This window comes from Callithrix jacchus, chromosome 20 (genome assembly GCF_049354715.1).
Source record: "Callithrix jacchus isolate 240 chromosome 20, calJac240_pri, whole genome shotgun sequence".
Lineage (NCBI taxonomy): Eukaryota > Metazoa > Chordata > Mammalia > Primates > Cebidae > Callithrix > Callithrix jacchus.
The window spans coordinates 32931741-32937766 of record NC_133521.1 but is presented as its reverse complement, the minus strand read 5'-3'; the positions used below and the strand labels follow the sequence as shown (position 1 = coordinate 32937766).

Below are 6026 nucleotides of genomic sequence, written 5' to 3'. Positions count from 1 at the left end.
TGGTCTTGAACTCCTAACCTCTAGTGATCCACCTGCCTTGGCCTCCTAAAGTGCTGGGTTCACAGCAGTTTGATCACAGAAGTTATTATGGTTGGCATTGTGGCACACATCTTTCTAATCCTTTTTGTTGGCATCTTTTTAGTATTATAAACAACACTTCTATAAACCTTGTGTAGAAATCCTTGTTGCTGGTTTATTTCCTTAAGATATATTCCAAAAACTTAACAACCATTGTTAAGGATCTTAATTCATTGCAAAACCACAGCCTGGAAAGACTATGCAAATTTCTACTCCCAGCACTTTGTCACCCAGGCTGGAGTACAATGCCCACATTTCACCACACTGGCCTGGCTGGTCTTGAACCATCTCAAGTGATCCGACAGTTTCACCTCCCAAAGTGCCGGATTACAGTTGAGTGCCACCATGCTGTCCTGACCTGTTATTTGTAAAGGGTGGGTGAGGATCTTTTATTTCCTGAAGCATATCCTGCTATGAAGCTGTGCCTCTGGGTGGAGGCTAGGGCAGGAAGGGCCCAGCTCCTAAGGCCACCTGGTCTCTCCACCCCTCCCAGATAGAGCACTACTACACCAGGTCCCTGTGTCATCCAGGTGCCTGGGACTTGGCTTAGGGCTGAGGCTGGGGCCTCGAGAAGGGTTTGGATTCCAAGTCACTTTGCGGGGAGGATGCCTCCCAGAGCAAGGAGGGCCAAGATTAAGATTCAGCTTCCTTCACTAAGGCCTTTGTTCTTTTGTGGTTAGATGAGAGGTGACTCAGCCAGAGCCCCGGCCCACCTGGGCCCTCCTGCCCCACCCTCAGCCAGCGCCCCTCCCCCAAGGTGTGGCTCCTCTGTCAGGGGTGGGGAGAGGGAGTTAGGGGCAAACCTGCTCCATCCTTCCCCTACCGCCCCGGCTCCCGCTGGCCACGCCTGAAAGCGCCACATAGTGTGCGCTCCAGGCTAGCAGCACCAGGCAGCGCCAAGGGTTGTGGGCCGCAGTGCCAAGCTCCGAACGGGGCTCTGGGCTGGGTCTCTCCCTGTGGTAGCCCCAGGATACCACCACCCTCCACATCCCATTCAGATTCGCTCTGCCTCAAATCTCCAGGAGCTTCCAGTGGCTTGGTCCCCTGACTCCCATCCATGCCTCTTAGAGCCGTTTTCCCAGCTCAATGGTGTCCCGTCATGGTCTTGGGACTTTAAGGAGCAATTCAGCCCTGCGGACCCTCCCAGTGAAGAGAAGGAGCTGGCTATGCGGTGGAACTTGGAAGAGACGATGTCTGGGAGCCTTTGCTGAGCCCAGGGAGAGAGGCGTCCCACTCCCTGCCGTGGCAGGTCGGGCAGAGACACCAAGCTTTGGGGTACGTTGTTTCTTCACTCCCCACACTTGGGTGGGCTGGGAGCCAGACCAGTGGCACAGCTGGGGACACTCCTCTGTCTTTACCGGGGACCTGGGTTGGCGGGAAGAGCTGGGGTGGTTTTCCATCAGCAACTGGAAGGCTGGGCCTTCAGCTGCCCGTGGGATCCTCACTGCCGGGGTCTTTTGTTTCCATACTTGGCTTTTAAAGGGCATGTCTTTCAAAAGCTCTCCGTAGAGTGCTTGAGAGAAAGTAGCTTGGTGAGTTAATTTGGAACCAGACTCAGGGGAATTGGAATTGTGCCTCACTGCCTCTAGCGGCTTGATGTTGGGTTTCAGGACCGGCCCTCTGGCCACAGGACAGGTGCCTAGGAAATGTTTTTGTTTGCTTGTTTGTTTTGCGACAAAGTCTGGCTCTGTCACCCAGGCTGAAGTGCAGTGGTGATCTTGGCTCACTGTAACCTCCTGCCTCAGCCTCCCCAGTAGCTGGGATTACAGGTGCCGGCCACCACACCCCAGCTAATTTTCGTATTTTTATATTTTTAGTGTTTCACCATGTTGGCCAGGCTGGTCCGAACTCCTCAGGTGATATCCCCACCTACCCACCCCCGACGAATCCTGCCTCGGCCTCCCAGGCTGGGGTTACAGGCATGAGCCACTGCACTGGGACCAAGCGTTTTGTTTTTTAGATGGAGTCTCACTGTCACAGAGCCTGGAGTGCAGTGGTACAATCTCAACTTACTGTAACCTCCACCTCCTGGATTCAAGCTATTCTCCTGCCTCAGCCTCCTGAGTAGTGGGATTACAGGCTGGAGTTACCACGCCCTGCTAATTTTTGTATTTTATTAGAGATGGGGTTTCACCAGGTTGGCCAGGCTGGTCTTGAACTCCTGACCTCAGGTGATCCACCTGCCTTGGCCTCCCAAAATACTGGGATTACAGGCGTGAGCCACCGTGCTGGGCCTAAATTTTTTTTTTTTTTGAGATGGAGTTTCTCTTTTGTTGCCCAGACTGGAGTGCAATGGTGCAATCCTGGCTCACTGCATCCTCTGCCTCCTGGGTTCAAGCGATTCTCCTGCCTCAGCGCCCCAAGTAGCAGGGATTATACCTGCCACCACACTCCACCTAATTTTTATATTTTTAGTAGAGATAGGTTTCCCAAAGCATTGTGATACTTTATAAGCCACTGTACCTAGCCTCTAGGAAATGGACTTTTATTTCCCTTCCCTTTTAACACAGAGGCAAGGCAATCAAGAACTGCATTTTTGGCCAGGCACCATGGCTCAACGCTTGTAATCCCAACGCTTTGGGAGGCCGAGGTTGCGATGCCCCCGTCTCTACTTTTAGAATGTTGTGTGACTTATATGTACTGATTTTTTTTTTTTTTTTTTTTTGCCATGGAGTTTCGCTGTTGTTACCCAGGCTAGAGTGCAATGGCGCGATCTCGGCTCACCGCAACCTCCACCTCCTGGGTTCAGGCAATTCTCCTGCCTCAGCCTGCTGAGTAGCTGGAATTACAGGCACGCGCCACCATCCCCAGCTAATTTTTTGTATTTTTAGTAGAGATGGGGTTTCACCATGTTGACCAGGATGGTCTTGATCTCTTGACATCGTGATCCACCCGCCTCGGCCTCCCAAAGTGCTGGGATTACAGGCATGGGCCACCGCGCCCGACCCTCTATGTACTACTTTTCTGAAAATTAAACATGTAATAAATATGTGCCCCCAGAAAAGAATCAAGAAAGGGAAGAATTTAGAGTAGGAGGGAATAGTCCTTCCAGGATGGAAGAGTTCACTGGACCACGGCTTAGGAGTGTGACCTGCTGCAGAGCCCTGTGCTGGGAGTCTGGCTCTTGGACTTAAGCCCCTGCCCTGCCTCTTACTCACTGGGTATTCGTCTCTGATCCCCACTGCTTCAATTAAAACAGACAGGGATGGTCGATTCTGCCTGCTCGGAACTTGGAAGGATAACATTCAGTCATGAAGGTGAAAGTGCATATCACAGTGCCTGCTCGACTGGTTCTTCCTAACTGAATCCTTGGCCAATTGTCCACTGTGCTGCTCTTATCAGAAAGCTCCCAGTGAGGAGCTGGTCTTCTGGAGACTCTGTGTGGCATAGGGTGATTCAACCACCTTTTTTTTTTTTTTTTTGTGACAGAGTCTTGCTCTGTCACCAGGCTGGAGTGCAGTGGCGTGATCTCAGTTCACTGCAACCTCCGCCTCCCAGTTCAAGCTATTCCCCTGTCTCAGCGTCCCAAGTAGCTGGGACTACAGGCACGTGCCACCATGCCCGGCTAATTTTTTGTATTTTTAGTAGAGACAGGGTTTCACCATGTTGGCTAGGATGGTCTAAATCTCCTGACCTCATGGTCCACCCGCCTCGGCCTCCCAAAGTGCTGGGATTACAGGCGTGAGGCACCGCGCCTGGCCAACCACCTTCTTAAGAAGACCTCTGGCTTTCCTGGAACAAAGGTAAACACCTTGGCTTGGGATCAAGATCCTCCCTACCCAGGCAAGGGCTGGGCTGGCCAGGGCAACTGTGTTTGGGCCAGAGCAGCAGAGTCCTGCACTCTGCAGGGAGCAATCACAGGTGGGAGAGGCCCACAGCCTGGGATCAGAGGTGCCAGGAGCTTAGGAACAGGAGCCCTGGGGTCTCAGCTTTCCTGCTGTGTCTCCAAGCCTTGAGTCCTTACCCTGAAAAATGACATCATCATGCCCACCTCAGGGCCTGTTGAGTTAAATCATCCAGTGGACTTGAAACAGCTAGCACTTGTGATCATTGAGGTCAGCAAATATGAGTTCCCTTCCTCTCTGGCCCTCTGTTGGCAGGAGAGCCCACCATCCGTCAGCCAGCACTGGAAAATGTACAGTCACACGTGCAGAGGAGATAGGGGGCTATGCTCCTCATCTTCCAGGTTTTGCAAGAGTAGGTGTGGGGATCCAGAAGACAGCTCAGGAGTCAGCAGGTGACAGAGCTGTTGGGCATCCTCCACTCTCTCCTGTCCCCACAATGAGGGGAAGGAGCTGAGGTGGGATCTGCTCTGAAGTTAGGCCCTGGCTTCTCTCAGTGGTGACCTGGACCAGGGGAGGGGAAGGCAGGGAGCAAAGGATGTAGGAGCAAGGAGGAAACTTCCAGGCCCTTCCCTTCCAGAGTCTCCCAGCCTTGAGATCATTGCAGAAGCAATAGCTGCAAAGAGAAGAGCACTTTGGGACCTTGGAATGCAGGAGGCCAACTGAGTGTTCCTTCCACCTGTGAGACATGCATGACATTCTTTTTTTTTTTTTTTAGGCAGTCTCCCTCTGTTGCCCAGGCTGAAGTGCAGTGGTGTGATCTGAGCTTACTGCAGCCTCCACCTCATGGTTTTGAACGATTCTCCCGAGTAGCTAGGACTACAGGCGTGCACCACCACACCCAGCGAATTTTTGTATTTTGAGTAGAGATGGGGTTTCACCATATTGGCCGTGTTGGTCTCGAACTCCTGACCTCATGATCCACACACCTCGGCCTCCCAAAGTGCTGGGACTACAGGCATGAGCCACCACACCCCGCCAATACACATGACATTCTTAAGGTCCACTAAAGGTTCAGGTGTGGTTGGAGGCCAGAGGATGGCCTATGAGATACTGGGATTGGAAGGGTAGATGGCCTGTGGGTGTCTCCTCTGGGGGAAGACTTCCCAGGTGGAAGGCGTTCTTGCTCTCCAGAGGTAGCTTAGCACAGTGACATTATCAGTGACAGGGGCAGGTGTGTAAGAAATGCCTCCCCAGGCTCTCTCTTCATAGGTTAAACCTCTCTAAGAGGTTAAATGTTGCAAATCCCATTCTACAGAGGTGGAATTTGAGCCTCAGAGAAGTTACGTCACTTGCCCCAGGTCCCATAGCTCCCCAGTGACAGTGCTAGGACTCAGAGCCAGCTCTCTCACCTCCATCCAGCAGGAGACCCTGCCAGTTTCCAGCCATTTGGAGAAATGCCCTACTCAGACTCATTCAACCTCAGTGAGCCTGGTGGTGCTCTGACATCTGCCCAACCCCCATCAAGCCCTTTGGCTCCACAACCCAAAAGGGTCTCTCTATGAGGTATCCTGAAGCAAAAGACAGGCAGGGCAACTCTGCTCCCACCCTGGGGAGCTTTCTGTGTACGGGGCTGTCTCTCTGTTTGGGGCGCTGATCTTCTCTCCTTCCTGCTTTGCCGTGTGTTGAGGCATCTCCCATGGAGTTGCGATCAGCACTGCAACACTCCCAGCAGCCCTGGCGGTGGTGAGTCCCCTCAGCTGGCTGGGACAGTACTCCGCTCTCACCTCTCTGCCTCTCTGGCTCCCTCCCAGCTCCCCATCAACTGGTCTCCTTGCAAACCTGCAGGACTCCAGGACACCCTCCCTCTGGAGTCCATGCTGCCTTCAGCACTTCACTCCCCACCAGTGATGGCGACACTTGGTGTTCTTTGTCCACTTTATTTACTTGCTTATTTTTAATAACAAAAGTTTTATACCGGCTGGGCACAGTGGCTCACGCCTGTAATCCCAGCATGTTGGGAGGCCAAGGCAGGCGGATCACCTGAGGTCAAGAGTTCAAGACCAGCCTGACCAACATGGAGAAACCCCGTCTCTACTAAAAATACAAAATTAGCCAGGGTTGATGGCGCATGCCTGTAATCCCAGCTACTCTTGAGACTGAGGC

General features: G+C 52.7%; 1 protein-coding gene across 4 annotated transcripts in view; it reads left to right on the top strand.

Annotated features, from left to right (window-relative positions):
• CHST5 (carbohydrate sulfotransferase 5) overlaps positions 1 to 6026 on the top strand; it is a 47325-nt gene that overhangs the window by 26498 nt on the left and 14801 nt on the right. For 2 of the 4 annotated variants that reach the window (XR_013530179.1, XM_008986227.5), the window contains exon 1: positions 905 to 1353. The exons of 1 other annotated variant lie outside the window; for it this stretch is intronic. The gene's annotated coding sequence lies outside the window, so the exon portion shown is untranslated. Of the gene's footprint in view, positions 1 to 904; positions 1354 to 3277; positions 3822 to 6026 lie in introns of those variants that run through there. One more of the 4 variants, XM_054248628.2, reaches the window with a different exon arrangement.